The sequence below is a fragment of the Pseudophryne corroboree genome, chromosome 11 (genome assembly GCF_028390025.1).
Source record: "Pseudophryne corroboree isolate aPseCor3 chromosome 11, aPseCor3.hap2, whole genome shotgun sequence".
In the NCBI taxonomy this organism is placed as follows: domain Eukaryota; kingdom Metazoa; phylum Chordata; class Amphibia; order Anura; family Myobatrachidae; genus Pseudophryne; species Pseudophryne corroboree.
Genome location: NC_086454.1, coordinates 104,275,469 through 104,291,141, shown reverse-complemented (window position 1 = coordinate 104,291,141; position 15,673 = coordinate 104,275,469). Strand labels below are relative to the sequence as shown.

The 15,673-nt window shown below is 40.7% G+C and overlaps 1 long non-coding RNA gene across 1 annotated transcript; it reads left to right on the top strand.

Annotated features, from left to right (window-relative positions):
* The first annotated feature begins 9,947 nt into the window (after positions 1 to 9,947).
* LOC134969003 (uncharacterized) lies at positions 9,948 to 11,152 on the top strand. Its single transcript, XR_010189369.1, has 4 exons — positions 9,948 to 10,002; positions 10,489 to 10,556; positions 10,646 to 10,767; positions 10,937 to 11,152. It is a non-coding gene; the product is annotated as an uncharacterized LOC134969003 (long non-coding RNA).
* The last annotated feature ends 4,521 nt before the right edge of the window (positions 11,153 to 15,673 follow it).

Here is a 15,673-nt window from a genome sequence, read left to right as displayed (position 1 = left end):
CCTGGCTCGAACTTTGATCCCCCTAGTCAAAATCCCTCCATTAGAACATTTCTGCGCATGCTAGAAAGGGAGGGTTATGTGTCTGTAGGCCATAACCCATTTAGCAACATGTCTAAAGCAGAGATGAATACATTGAGGGAATTATCAGCTAGAACAGATATTGTTGTGCGTAAGGCTGATAAGGGGGGTTCAATAGTCATCCAGGATCTTGATGCCTATGTGAGGGAATGCAACCGACAGTTGGAGGATGCTAATACATATAGCAGGCTCACAGGGGACCCCACGCGGGAGTTCAAAGTAGAACTAGATCAGTACCTGTCACGCAGTGGGGACCAGGGTCTTATTTCCAGTGAGGTGGTTAATGCTTTAACGGTGGATTTCCCTAGGGTACCCCTTTTCTACACTGTACCTAAGGTCCACAAGTCGTTGGAGGACCCGCCCGGCAGGCCCATAGTGTCTGCAAGGGGGTCCTTATACCACCCAGTGGCAGTGTACTTGGACGCCTTTTTAAATCCATGCGTCCAGGCACTCCCCTCTTATCTTAAGGACACCAATTCTTTGCTGATAGAGTTACAGGAGCTGGGAGAAGTCCCTGAAAATTTGCTTTTGTGCAGTGCAGATGTGACCAGCCTCTACACTTGCATCCCCCATGATGCGGGTGTGGAGGCGGTCCGACTGCTGATACAAGATAATGATAAATACTCAGGCCCTGACGTAGCTGTGTTTTTGAAGTTGTTAAGTCTCGTACTCAGTCGAAATTATTTTGTATTTAATGGGCGGTTCTTTCTACAAGAGGCGGGCTGTGCGATGGGGTCAGCAGTGGCCCCATCGTACGCCAATGCCTTTATGGCTCAGGTAGAGAACCAGATGTTTTATTTAAATACGCAGGTCATGCCCCAAATCGTCTTTTATAGACGTTTTATAGATGATCTATTAATTTTTTGGCAGGGGCAAAAAGAAGAGCTGCAGCAGTTGTGGTCAGATCATAATCAAACAGCACATGTAGTGAAATTCACAACCACCATGGATTATGAGGTTATTAATTACCTCGATGTTACCATTAAACACAAGGGTGGACAACTGTCTACGTCCATCTATGTCAAAGCCACTGATAGAAATACACTTCTAAGCCATGAAAGTTTCCACCCATTGGCATTGAGGAAGGGTCTCCCTTACTCGCAGTTCCTGCGGGTCAGGCGGATCACCTCGGACCCCAAGGAGACAATAATAGCGCTTGATAATATGTTAGCCAAATTTGCCCAAAGGGGATACCCAGTGAGAGAGTTACAGGCCTCTAGGTTGAAGGTACTCCAAAAATCACGTACAGAATTACTTAATCCAGCTGTTAGTACACAGAGACCAGGGGACTCTAGACTGACTATGATTAATAGATATACCACAGCCAGCCCCAGGGTGGTCCGAAGGGCCAAACAGCTATGGCCCATTATACAGACTGACCAGGCACTTACATCGCTGGTCGACACACGTCTTATGCCCTGTTACACGCGGGGCCGAAATTTGGGTGATCATATCATGAAATTGGACGTCACCAATCTCACCAGGGATAATGAACCCCACTTTCTGCGTTTGAAACCGGGATGTTTCAGGTGCTTGGGGTGTGCCACCTGTAATACTCTTATTACAGGGGCCACCTTCAATCACCCCCATACAGGTCGCAAAATTAAGATCAAGCATAGGCTTACTTGCACTACTACGCATGTAATATATCTCCTCACTTGCCCCTGTGGCCTTGCCTACATAGGCAAGACCATAAGACAATTTAGGGAACGTATGGCCCTACATCGTAGTGCCATTAAAAAAGCCCTTGAGAAGGGCCATAGTGAACAGCCATTTGCCAGACACTGTAAGGATTTTAAACATGGAGTTTCCAGCATTAGGGCCATACTCATAGACCATGTTCCTAGGTCTCTGAGGGGTGGAAACAGAGGTAGGCTTTTACTACAGAAGGAGTCCAGGTGGATTTACACCCTGGGGACTATTTTCCCTAAGGGTTTAAATGAGAACCTGGGATTGCAGTGCTTTTTATAACCAGTCATCAATGTAGTTCTGGATTGCTAATCTAGCACTTTGGAAGTCGATAAGGATGATTGTCAGACCCATCATAGTGGTTGTGGGTGTGCATATAGGCTAGTAGTTGTAATGCATCATTATATTAACATATTCCTACGTTACATATGTTTAGCTTTTGATGGCCCTTTAATGTTGATCCTTAGCCCTACATTTAGGTGTTTTTTTAAACATAGGTTTGTTTTTATCTGATGTTTTGTTGCAATGTCTTTTCAGCTGTTGCCGGGGCTTGTTGATTACACTCCGGTTACCATGGAGCTCCCCTGCGACGCGGCGCATCCGTGACGTCACGGTTGTGAGACGCGGAAGTGGATCGCGACGGCTGGCGGGCGGGTGCGCCGTGGAGCAGGTGAGTATGGTCAGGGTTGTTAATTGTTGGTGGTTTTTGCTATATATGTCTTGTATGCATTCTATGTTAGTCTGGGCCCGTTGCCAATAAAGGAAATATTCTTCATATCAGTCTGCAGAGTGCCGCCTATTCCATCTACCTGTATTATGGGAAGCCTTCTCTCATGAGGAGGGCACCGCAGCATTTTTTCGTTCTTTTCTTCTGAGTGCCGGACACCGCTTTGGACTATATATATATATATACCATATCAACACCTATATATATATATATATATATATATATATATATATATAACAATAGAAGAATTGGCTCCAGGGGGTCGCATCAACTCCCAGTATTCCAACCCCTGATTGGTCAATACTTTTTTTTAAAATAACATGTTCCATCATAAAACATTTATTAAAAACATATTCAAATTAATACACAGGAGATATATTATTCCACACTTTAAGATGTATGACTCTTAGCGCTGAATACAAATGTTGAAGGATCACAACAATCTCCTCCTTCTCCTTATAGTTGGTTCGGAGATAGCTTCACAACACAGACAACCCAACGCGTTTCGTCTTATACAAAAGACTTCATCAGGGGTATCTCTACAATAGTAAAAAATCTTATCAGAACTAAAAATAATTGTTCCTTAATAAAAATGCATAATACATTCAATCAAAATATATGAGGAACATATCATTATAATAGAACAAGGATATATCAGAGCAGACAGAATGAAAAGGAAGAAAATTACAATTGAATCTTGGGTCCTACCTCAAGCAGCTGAGAAGTACAGTAGTTTATACAAACAGTATAATGCGACAAAACTTGTTCATACATGCATGATGGAAACTTCAATATAACACCGAGGCTTTCTGATGAACAATCAGTGTGGCCTAATTGGAAAAATATTGACCTCATCATATATACTGAGTGTTCATATTATATATGTAATAAAAATACAGGTATATCATAATGTCCCCTCACATACCTTGTGGTGAGAACTTGTACAAAAATTCGGAAACCAAGGTACTGAAGGGTCACTTAGAAAGGAAACCTAATAAATTCATATTTAGGGCAAATTAGTGAATGGTCATTATCAGATATTTAATTAGTCAATGATATCAGTTTTGACTTAGGATAATTGATGCATTTTATAATGAAACCGTATTTAAAGAACAACCTCCCTTTTTAGGTATAACATTTATTGGAGGTTTTTAAGACAAAAAAACTCTTGCTGATCACTACTACCATTCTGGCCCATAGCAATTAAATACTCTAATGAGTCCAGCTGTTTCATTGATTGACATAATGAAAGTGCTGATCATTAAACCTAGACTCTAAAAAGTGCTGGAATGAATTATCAAAGAATAAACTTTTAATTACATACTGTCACAAAATCAAAAGAGATGTGAAAGTGAATATATCCAACCATTGAAAGCACTAAAGTGCAATATTGCAAATATACATGAATAAAATATACATAGTGACATTTACAAATTTAAACAAAGCTTTGTTCAGAATGATGCCATATTCCCTCACCTTCTATATATCTGCAGTGGACGCTCAGTACCTGTGCAATGAAGCACCAGACTAAATGTTACCCCTTATAAAGGGAAAGGTGATGATGTCATCACATATCCTATTTTGATTGGTGCACAAATAAAGGCTAATTATAGCCTGATTATTAATGGTATAAACTAACCAACCTATGAATTTTATCCTCTTATCATTAGGATTGATTCACTATAATAATCCTCACCCTTATATCCACCCAATATAAGTAAAAGTTTAATTGTTATATGACCCACAATGCATTGCAGTGTGAGTATCATTGAAAGCTGCTTTTGTGAATGAATTACAGTATTAGTAGCCAATCACTGTGTAATAGGGGCGGGTACTTTAGCCTCTGATATTAGAATATCTGTGTATATCTATAAATAAACATATTGTGAGCACTTAAGAGACACTGCTGTGGGGAAAGTGCTTCCCTTCAGCCCCCTCCACCACCTCTGATCGTTAAAACGAACGGTCCAGGACGCTGCACGCGTCCACTATAGCAGGACCTAATGCGTTCCAGCGCCATCTTTGTTTTGCGTTCCACCAGCCCCGTCCGGCGCTTCCCGTCATCTGACCTGGTCACAGGTTATAGGCGGCCAATAAGGAGACTCTCTACCGATTACAGAAGCTAGAATACCGAACGACCGTTCAATAGATAGCCACTTGTACATACTTTAACCCCCGCTTGAATCAATCATTAGTGTCTCATCTGACAATAAATTCCATACCTATGGGGCATACTTATTTCTATTCCATACATTAGAGGAGAAATGAGAGGTCAGAACCCATCATATCCCATATAGTGTACCTATATGAACTATACAGATAGCCTCAGGCCCTATTTAAAAACAGGACTAGGACCCTCGTATAGTTCACAACTCTTATGAGCCCGTTTTGTGGGAAATGCATATCCCACATACGTTTCCCGTATAACGTAAAATTTCATTCGAATTGATTTATACTTCAACGGGACCACTAGTATACCCATCTTCTAAATAGTATTTGATTTAAATGGGTCGTGAATTCTTCCACTACCAGTGTAAAACCTTATAAACAGTCATGTTCAATATATTATTAAATTGTGCTACATATGATCAATTGATGCCCATACACATTCTTATAAGTGAAATCTCGTAGCTACTACACTAACGTGATATCATCTTTACCTCATAAATTAGTGATATATTATTACAACCCACACCCTTTACAACGCTATATATGAATTGATACTTTACTGTATATGAATCAACTCGTAAAAACTAATGGTTGATTCAGATTAATTTAAAACTTTAAATATAGAACCTAAGGTTCTGTTATACTATACTATTACCTAATGTGCTATACGTGTTACTTGAATCCATATTAACTCTATACTATCCTCCCTACAGCTTGAAGTGATGTACAGTATACGGACACCCCCAGGGGCAAAACTCTGGGAGGCAGTGGAGTCGGCTGCCGCCGGGCTCCTGCCCTCAAGGGGGCACATCTCCTCCATTGTCTCCAGCTGACTGACCCTGGCGATCATTTGCTGCGAGGAGCTTTCGAGTCAGTGACACAGAAGCTGCCTCCTCATATATACAGAGAGCTGTCTGTGGCTGCAGCTAGGGGGAGCTCCAGAGTGCAGCTCCTGCCAGGCCCTTCCAGTTGAGTTGGCCGAGTGAAGCTCCCTGTTCCTCCGTTGGGCTGTTAGCAGCAGGTAGGCACTGGTAGCACTTGCCTCAAGCTGCACTGTGTGGGGGTGTGTGTAGTTGGAAGGGGGTGGGGTGCTGGGGGGTCTTTAATAAATGTTGGCAGCACTGTGTTTTATGTGTGCATGTTTAAGTGAGGTGTGTGTGGTGTGTGTGTGTGTGTGTGTGTGTGAAGGAGGCATGTGTTTTTGTTTGTGTGTGTGTGTGTGTGTTTTTAAGTGAAAGAGGTATGTGTGCATGTAAGGGAGACGTGTGTGTGTGTGTGTGTGTGTGTGTGTGTGTGTGTGTGTGTGTGTGTGGCATATGTGTGTTTAAGTAAAAGAGGCATTTGTTTGTGTGTAAAAGTGAGAGGCGTGTGTATGTTTAAGTGAAAGAGGCATGTGTGTGTTTAAGTGAAGGAGGCGTGTTGTGTGAGTTTAAGTAAAGGAGGCATGTGTGTAAGTGAGAGGCATGTGTGTAAGTGAGGAGTGTGTGTGTTTAAGCGAAGGAGGCATGTGTGTTTAAGCGAAGGAGGCATGTGTGTTTAAGCAAAGGAGGCATGTGTGTGTGTGTTTAAGCGAAGGAGGTGTGTGTAAGTAAGAGGCGTGAGTGTAAGTGAGAGGCATGTGTGTTTTTAAGTGAAAGAGGCATTTGTGTGTGTGTTTAAGTGAAAAAGGCGCTTGTGTGTTTTTAAGTAAAATAGGTATTTGTGTTTAAGTGAAAGAGACATTTGTGTGTGTGTGTTTTTATGTGAAATAGGCGTTTGTGTGTTTTTAAGTGAAAAAGGCATTTGTGCATTTTTTATATATAGATATATATATCGGCACACCACTGCGCCAAGGCATCTACATTGTGACACGCTGGTGGGTGAGGGAGTACTGTAGGTGTGCTATAAAGGTATGCTGGTGTCTATTTTATTGTGATGACTGACTTGGAGTGCCGTCCACTTTGCTTGTGTATCTATATTACTATTGGGAAAGGCACCTGAGCACGCTGCTACTGTTCACCATGAGTGCCGGATAGCTACATATGAAGAGGGTGTGTGTGTGGGGGTGTGTATGTATGTAGGGGGGGTAACAACATTTATCATGCCTCCGGGCGACTGGGGCAAACTTACGCCACTGTACACCCCTATGAACAAAGCTCCATCTTTACAATAGTATAGTCATATAAACATAAATACACATACTGACAATTTATTAAATTACATCCTACTCTTATGGCCTAAAATACCTTCTTAGTTTGAACCGGGGGAAGGTATAAGCTAATAACTGAACCTGTCACTGAGCAAGCATAGTCAATACATCAAAGGAGGGTTTGTCTCCCTTAAAGGAAGACTGCCATGTCTATGCTCTCGTTCAATCCATTCGGAATGAGGGTATTGAGGGTATAGATCCAGAAAGATTCCTTCTTAGTTAACTGTTTATCTCTATCACCTCCTCTCTTATCTTCCTGTATATGTTCAATCACTGTAAATGTCACGCCCTGAACATCTGAATCATGTTTTTCCTGAAAGTGGCGGGGGAGGCTATGATTCTGAACTTTATTTCTAATATTCCGCAGGTGTTCCTGTATCCTTATTTTAAGGCTTCTCTTGGTTTTGCCTATATATGATAACTTGCAACTACATTCGATCTTGTATACCACATAGTTAGTATTGCAGGTAACCACTGACATTAAGCTGTGTGTTTTATTACCCTCATCCTTCCAATGGAAGCCCTTCTTATCTACAAAACGGCAGCAGTTACATTTATTACAAGGAAAAAGGCCCCTTCGCTTCATGAGGGGGTGTCCGTTGGTATTCTCTACATTTTGTTGGATGGTTTGAAGTTGACTGGGTGCCAATAAGTTCTTAAGATTTTTGGATTTTCTAAAGACGATGTTTGGTCTGTTGGGTAGATGTGGTCCCAATACAGGGTCCTTGAGGAGAAGGTGCCAATGTCGGTACATAATGTGCTTGATCTTAACATTTTCTTGATTGTGTTGCGTGATGAAGGGTCTCTCCGACTGACGTTTTGCTATTTGTAAACGTCAGTCGGAGAGACCCTTCATCACGCAACACAATCAAGAAAATGTTAAGATCAAGCACATTATGTACCGACATTGGCACCTTCTCCTCAAGGACCCTGTATTGGGACCACATCTACCCAACAGACCAAACATCGTCTTTAGAAAATCCAAAAATCTTAAGAACTTATTGGCACCCAGTCAACTTCAAACCATCCAACAAAATGTAGAGAATACCAACGGACACCCCCTCATGAAGCGAAGGGGCCTTTTTCCTTGTAATAAATGTAACTGCTGCCGTTTTGTAGATAAGAAGGGCTTCCATTGGAAGGATGAGGGTAATAAAACACACAGCTTAATGTCAGTGGTTACCTGCAATACTAACTATGTGGTATACAAGATCGAATGTAGTTGCAAGTTATCATATATAGGCAAAACCAAGAGAAGCCTTAAAATAAGGATACAGGAACACCTGCGGAATATTAGAAATAAAGTTCAGAATCATAGCCTCCCCCGCCACTTTCAGGAAAAACATGATTCAGATGTTCAGGGCGTGACATTTACAGTGATTGAACATATACAGGAAGATAAGAGAGGAGGTGATAGAGATAAACAGTTAACTAAGAAGGAATCTTTCTGGATCTATACCCTCAATACCCTCATTCCGAATGGATTGAACGAGAGCATAGACATGGCAGTCTTCCTTTAAGGGAGACAAACCCTCCTTTGATGTATTGACTATGCTTGCTCAGTGACAGGTTCAGTTATTAGCTTATACCTTCCCCCGGTTCAAACTAAGAAGGTATTTTAGGCCATAAGAGTAGGATATAATTTAATAAATTGTCAGTATGTGTATTTATGTTTATATGACTATACTATTGTAAAGATGGAGCTTTGTTCATAGGGGTGTCCGTATACTGTACATCACTTAAAGCTGTAGGGAGGATAGTATAGAGTTAATATGGATTCAAGTAACACATATAGCACATTAGGTGATAGTATAGTATAACAGAACCTTAGGTTCTATATTTAAAGTTTTAAATTAATCTGAATCAACCATTAGTTTTTACGAGTTGATTCATATACAGTAAAGTATCAATTCATATATAGCGTTGTAAAGGGTGTGGGTTGTAATAATATATCACTAATTTATGAGGTAAAGATGATATCACGTTAGTGTAGTAGCTACGAGATTTCACTTATAAGAATGTGTATGGGCATCAATTGATCATATGTAGCACAATTTAATAATATATTGAACATGACTGTTTATAAGGTTTTACACTGGTAGTGGAAGAATTCACGACCCATTTAAATCAAATACTATTTAGAAGATGGGTATACTAGTGGTCCCGTCGAAGTATAAATCAATTCAAATTAAATTTTACGTTATACGGGAAACGTATGTGGGATATGCATTTCCCACAAAACGGGCTCATAGGAGTTGTGAACTATACAAGGGTCCTAGTCCTGTTTTTAAATAGGGCCTGAGGCTATCTGTATAGTTCATATAGGTACACTATATGGGATATGATGGGTTCTGACCTCTCATTTCTCCTCTAATGTATGGAATAGAAATAAGTATGCCCCATAGGTATGGAATTTATTGTCAGATGAGACACTAATGATTGATTCAAGCGGGGGTTAAAGTATGTACAAGTGGCTATCTATTGAACGGTCGTTCGGTATTCTAGCTTCTGTAATCGGTAGAGAGTCTCCTTATTGGCCGCCTATAACCTGTGATCAGGTCAGATGACGGGAAGCGCCGGACGGGGCTGGTGGAACGCAAAACAAAGATGGCGCTGGAATGCATAAGGTCCCGCTATAGCGGACGCGTGCAGCGTCCTGGACCGTTCGTTTTAACGATCAGAGGTGGTGGAGGGGGCTGAAGGGAAGCACTTTCCCCACAGCAGTGTCTCTTAAGTGCTCACAATATGTTTATTTATAGATATACACAGATATTCTAATATCAGAGGCTAAAGTACCCGCCCCTATTACACAGTGATTGGCTACTAATACTGTAATTCATTCACAAAAGCAGCTTTCAATGAGACTCACACTGCAGTGCATTGTGGGTCATATAACAATTAAACTTTTACTTATATTGGGTGGATATAAGGGTGAGGATTATTATAGTGAATCAATCCTAATGATAAGAGGATAAAATTCATAGGTTGGTTAGTTTATACCATTAATAATCAGGCTATAATTAGCCTTTATTTGTGCACCAATCAAAATAGGATATGTGATGACATCATCACCTTTCCCTTTATAAGGGGTAACATTTAGTCTGGTGCTTCATTGCACAGGTACTGAGCGTCCACTGCAGATATATAGAAGGTGAGGGAATATGGCATCATTCTGAACAAAGCTCTGTTTAAATATGTAAATGTCACTATGTATATTTTATTCATGTATATTTGCAATATTGCACTTTAGTGCTTTCAATGGTTGGATATATTCACTTTCACATCTCTTTTGATTTTGTGACAGTATGTAATTAAAAGTTTATTCTTTGATAATTCATTCCAGCACTTTTTAGAGTCTGGGTTTAAAGATCAGCACTTTCGTTATGTCAATCAATAAAACAGCTGGACTCATTAGAGTATTTAATTGCTATGGGCCAGAATGGTAGTAGTGATCAGCAATAGAGTTTTTTGTCTTAAAAACCTCCAATAAATGTTATACCTAAAAAGGGAGGTTGTTCTTTAAATACGGTTTCATTATAAAATGCATCTATTATCCTAAGTCAAAACTAATATCATTGACTAATTAAATATCTGATAATGACCATTCACTAATTTGCCCTTAATATGAATTTATTAGGTTTCCTTTCTAAGTGACCCTTCAGTACCTTGGTTTCCGAATTTTTGTACAAGTTATCTCACCACAAGGTATGTGAGGGGACATTATGATATATTTTTATTACATATATAATATGAACACTCAGTATATATGATGAGGTCAATATTTTTCCAATTAGGCCACACTGATTGTTCATCAGAAAGCCTCGGTGTTATATTGAAGTTTCCATCATGCATGTATGAACAAGTTTTGTCGCATTATACTGTTTGTATAAACTACTGTACTTCTCAGCTGCTTGAGGTAGGACCCAAGATTCAATTGTAATTTTCTTCCTTTTCATTCTGTCTGCTCTGATATATCCTTGTTCTATTATAATGATATGTTCCTCATATATTTTGATTGAATGTATTATGCATTTTTATTAAGGAACAATTATTTTTAGTTCTGATAAGATTTTTTACAATTTTAGAGATACCCCCGATGAAGTCTTTTGTATCAGATGAAACGCATTGGGTTGTCTGTGTTGTGAAGCTATCTCCGAACCAACTATATGGAGAAGGAGGAGATTGTTGTGATCCTTCAACATTTGTATTCAGCGCTAAGAGTCATACATCTTAAAGTGTGGAATAATATATCTCCTGTGTATTAATTTGAATATGTTTTTAATAAATGTTTTATGATGGAACATGTTGTTATTAATTTAAAAAAAAAGTATTAACCAATTAGGGGTTGGAATAGTGGGAGTTGATGCGACCCCCTGGCGCCAATTCTTCTATTGTTGTATATTCCTTATTTCCAGTCCCTTCTAACAGGGGACTTAGTTGAATCAGGCTGCCTATACCAAATAGTTTACATACGTATTTATTCAGGGTGACAGGTTTTACAAATTAGCGCAAAGGGAGAGTATTTGTTTATATATATATATATATATATATATATATACACATACACATAGCATATTAAACATGCATATATATATATATATATATATATATATATACAGTACACGTGTGTGTATATATATATATATATATATATATATATATATATATATATATACATGTATATACTGGTTGAGTATCCCATATCCAAATATTCCGAATTACAGACTTTTTTGAGTGAGACTGAGATAGTGAAAACTTTTTTTGATGGCTCAATGTACACAAACTTTGTTTAATACTCAAAGTTATTAAAAAATATTGTATTAAATGACCTTCAGGCTGTGTGCATAAAGTGTGTATATGAAACATAAATGAATTGTGTGAATGTACACACACTTTGTTTAATGCAGAAAGTTATAAAAATATTGGCTAAAATTACCTTCAGGCTGGGTGTATATGTAACATAAATGCATTCTGTGCTTAGATTTAGGTTCCATCACCATAATATCTCATTATGGTATGCAATTATTCCAAAATACAGAAAATTCCGATATCCAAAATTCCTCTGGTCCCAAGCATTTTGGATAAGGGATACTCCGCCTGTATATCATATGTGTGTGTGTGTTTATATGTATTTGTAATTAAAATAAAGTAAACTTTTATTAAGCACTTACAAGTGCCAACAGGAAGACAGCAGGCTGCAGAGGACACTAGACAGCCATTAATAATACTCGGCTCGAAACATGCAGCAAAAAAAGAAATAAAAAAAGAAAGAAATTTTGGGGTAGAGGGGGGGGGGGGGGGGTTTCTGGGTGCTCGGAAACCCCCCCCCTGCATGTGCCACTGAATATTTACCCTGCACAGAAACAAAATAACCAACCCAAATCTAACTCACTCCGCACATGTTATATTTGCCCCTACTGCAGTGCATATAGCTTTGCCCGTGGGACAACAATTTTGCTGCAGCGATAAGGTCTGAATTAGGCTCTTGATTTGTTCCTCAGCCTCAGTGTTATTTCAGAGATGGATGATACGTGTGTTTGGGAAGTGACATTACTACTACTAGTGAGAAAATGGTGCATGGGAGGCTGTACTTAATGTCTGTTGACCACTTATGTGCAGTAGGGTGACCAGCCCCCACAGCATGAAATACATAGATGACATTACTTTTGCGCATCACACAGATGGGCTCCTTTGGCATCTCCTAGCTGTACCTGCAGGTGTGCTTTCACACATCCCAGTGGTACATAATTTCTAAGTGATAAGAAATTATAATTATCAAGTATAAAACCGGATAATTAACCACTTAACCGGCATGGTCAGATCACATGTGACTGCGCCGGCCCACTGTCTCCCCGAGTTTTTGACGAGGAGATCCGTTCTGCAGATGTGCATAATATAATATTTAAATATTTTTAAAAAAAATATGTTTTAAACTATCTTAAATAAAATGTAAACAAACCCCCCCCCCCCCCCCCCCCCCAATCTTATAAACTGTTTTGAAGGGAAAAATCGTCAGTTAAATGGTTTTAATAAATAGACCTCAAAATGCGTGTACATGTGATAGGGAATATGGATTGTAAGCTCCACTGGGGCAGGGACTGATGTGAATGACCGAATATTCTCTGTAAAGCGCTGCGGAATTTGTGTGCGCTATATAAATAACTGGTAATAAATAATAATAAATAATAAATAAAATGAGGGACTGTTACCTTTCAATAAAAATAGTTATTTTGTCTGTGTTTTAACATTAGGATTATTCTAATCCAGCATGGTCTAACACCAAAACAAACCTGGTTTTATGCCTCTGCTATAAAATCTATGATATTGGATCTCACCTGACAATAACACTTCACAATATAAAGATACATCTTATAAATAAATACAATAAACTATAATATAAAGCTATAAAACCTTTCATATTTTGAAGAGTGTTAACTGTCAAAATACCATTGAGGGCCCCACATTTGTTTGCAATTTCCTAGCAGGGACGTGCGGTGAGCTAAATAGCTCAGAAGGCACTGGGTAGCCCCAGAGCCAGATTTACATGCAATTTATGGGCCAAAGCGTACATCTGGGCATTATACCAGGGACGTGCAGTCAGGGGAGGCAGTGCCTCCCCTGTGATTAATTATTACAATCATACAATGAAGATACTTATGACACATAGTCTGTGTCATAAGTATCTTCTTTATATAATTGTAATAATTTGATGCATGTAAATGCATTTGGGAGGCACTGATAGCAGTGCCTCCCGTGGATAATGAGAACGGGGCAGAGCGGGGGGCGGGGCCAAGCACTGGGCTGTATAAGCCCATTCAAATAGATAGGGAAAGCGGCACTGAAAGAAGTGCCTCGCTGACAGGGACACCACCCCCATGTCAGCGAGGCACCTGTGATTGGGCAGCGGATCAAGTGCTGGATCCGCTGTCCAATCACCCACGCGACGCTGGAGGCGGAAGAGGCGGCGGGACCCGGCAGCTGTGACCGGCGTTGGAGTGTCGGGGCTGAAGCAGGAGTGAGGGGTGAGTTAGTTTTCTATTTGTTTTGTGTAAAATGTCCCCGCAGTGCTCACCTCTCCACTGGGCCTGCCGCCTCCAGATCCCATCCGTCTCTGCAGCCGTCCGCCTCCATATCCCGTCTGTACAGCCTCCGCTCAGACTGCTTGTTGTTGCCAGGCGTCCCGTTACTAAGCAACGGGCCAGAGCGACAAGTGAGCCTCTCTCTTGTGCGGCTGTTCTCTCTCTGCTTATTTTCATTCACTGTTACAGGTACCCGTATTGGATTCTGATTCTGCTGGACAAGTGGACGTGATTCTCGGCGTGGGATGTAGGTAAGTAATCTCTCATTTTTTACAGGTCCGCTATAGGATTCTACTGGACAAGTGGACGTGATTCTCGGCGTGGGATGTAGGTAAGTATGTGTAAGTGTGTTATAATAAAATTTTACTTTCACGGTGTGTGTGTGTTGTGTTTTTATTTGGGTATTTTTTTGTTGTAGAACTACAAGTACCAGCGAGCCCCTTATTTCCCCGAATGCTGGTACTTGAGGTTCTCCAAGTACCAGCAAGCGGGGGAGGCTTTCTGGGCCTTGTAGTTCCACAACAAAAAACAATATTCTTTTTTTAACACTCATGATTATCAGCCTGGCACCCACCGCCCAGGGGTGCTGGGGACAGCCTCGGGCTTCACCCCTGGCCCTTGGGTGCCTGGAGGGGGGACCCCTTGATTTAAGGAGTCCCCACTCCTCCAGGGAACCCCGGCCAGTGGTGACTAGTTGGGGGGGTAATGCCATGGCCGCAGGGACCTACGTAAATGTGTCCCCCGGCTGTGGCATTATGTCCCTGGCTAGTGGAGCCCGGTGCTGGTTTTAAAAATACGGGGGACCCCTACATCTTTTGTCCCTCGTATTTTTGGAACCAGGACCGGACTAAGAGCCCGGTGATGGTTGTCTAAATACGGGGAACCCCTGTCCAATTTTTCCCCAGTATTTAAACAACCAGGACCGGCTCAAAGAGCCCGAGGCTGGTTATACTTAGGAGGGGGGACCTCACGCATTTTTTTTTTACATTTTTTAACCCATTCAGACCCTTCTCCATTAAGTTAATGGTAGCCCTGGACAACAGAATTGCATTCATGTCCTCCTCCCACTCCCTTCCCAGTACCAAACACTCATTTTTTTTCTATAAAAATTTACAATATATCACAAGTATGATGAGCAGGCAGGCAGCGGGCATTGGCGGCATCGGAGTGAGATGCAAATTAGTGGCGGAGGGATGGGTCAGTTTATGGTGGCCGAGTTTGTAAGCCAGTGGCGGTGGCAGCGGGGATCGACTCAGGGGCAGTAGCGGGTATTGGCTCGGCGGCGGTAGGGGTCATCGGCAGATTCGGCGGACATTATGGCTGTAGTGCCTCACCAGCCACTGACCTCACCGCACGCCACTGCATTATACACAGGTGAAGCAGTGTAAACTACTGGAAATTTGGTAAGCTTTGAACAGAAATGTGCGGAAAAGATAGGCAGGTGAGGCACTGCCTCCCCTGCCATAGACTTTTTACTCCAGAGTTTTGGCTATAAAATTATTAGAATAATGCAAAGAAGATATTTCTAACATATTCTTTGTATTTTTTATATACTTTATACAGTCAAAACTCTGGTGCAAACGTTAGTATGACAGTAAAGACTCTGCCTCACCCCACCGCACGTCAGTGTTTCCTAGGTACTCTGTGATACTGCAGTACTAGAATGCAAACAGTTTAAGTAGAAATAAAGGAAAAGGTGTACTGGCGCTAGTAGAAGTTTCTCCAATATTAATAACAAAAACG